Source organism: Fukomys damarensis, unplaced genomic scaffold (assembly GCF_012274545.1).
Source record: "Fukomys damarensis isolate Sample0158 unplaced genomic scaffold, DMR_v1.0_HiC HiC_scaffold_16, whole genome shotgun sequence".
Classification (NCBI taxonomy): domain Eukaryota; kingdom Metazoa; phylum Chordata; class Mammalia; order Rodentia; family Bathyergidae; genus Fukomys; species Fukomys damarensis.
In genome coordinates, this window is record NW_022900928.1 from 128466651 (window position 1) to 128467285 (window position 635).

A 635-nucleotide genomic window follows, 5' to 3' on the forward strand; every position below is an offset into this window, starting at 1 on the left:
GTCTGGAAAAGCCATTGGAAAGCTCACAATGGTTAGCAGGCATTCTGGTCAGGAGCTCTTTCTTGTACTTATTCCACCCCAGACAGCTGGCAGAATAATCGTAACACACTGGACCGTGAGCTCTTCCGAGCAGCAGGATCCATGGAGTCTTAAGCCTTGGTGTTCTTTGACCTCATTCTGAAAGTTCCAGAGAAGCTGGGCTGCAGCAGGCACGGGGCGGAGGTGCTGTTCCCTATATCTTTCTGGAAAGGGCTCCTTTCCACCAAGAAGGGTAACTGCCGACAAGGAGGTCCAGGGTGAATTTGTTTCCTGAGGTTTCTGTTGCAGGTACTTCTAAGGATGGCATTGGAAGGGCATTCACTTTAAAGAGTTTATCATCCATCCATTCACTCATTCATATACTAAATAAAAGCCCTAAATTAAGACAGGTTCTGTGCACAAGCTTGTGCTCTCTCTCTCTCTCTCTCTCTCCCTCTCTCTCTCTCTCTCCCTCTCTCTCTCTCTGGTACCAGGGATTAAGCTCAGGACCTTGTGCTTTCAAGGCAGGTGGCAGCACCATTGAGCTAAATCCCTGGCCACTTCTTTTTTTTTTTTTTTTTTTTTAATTTCTCAAACTCTTTTGCTTTTTTTTTTTT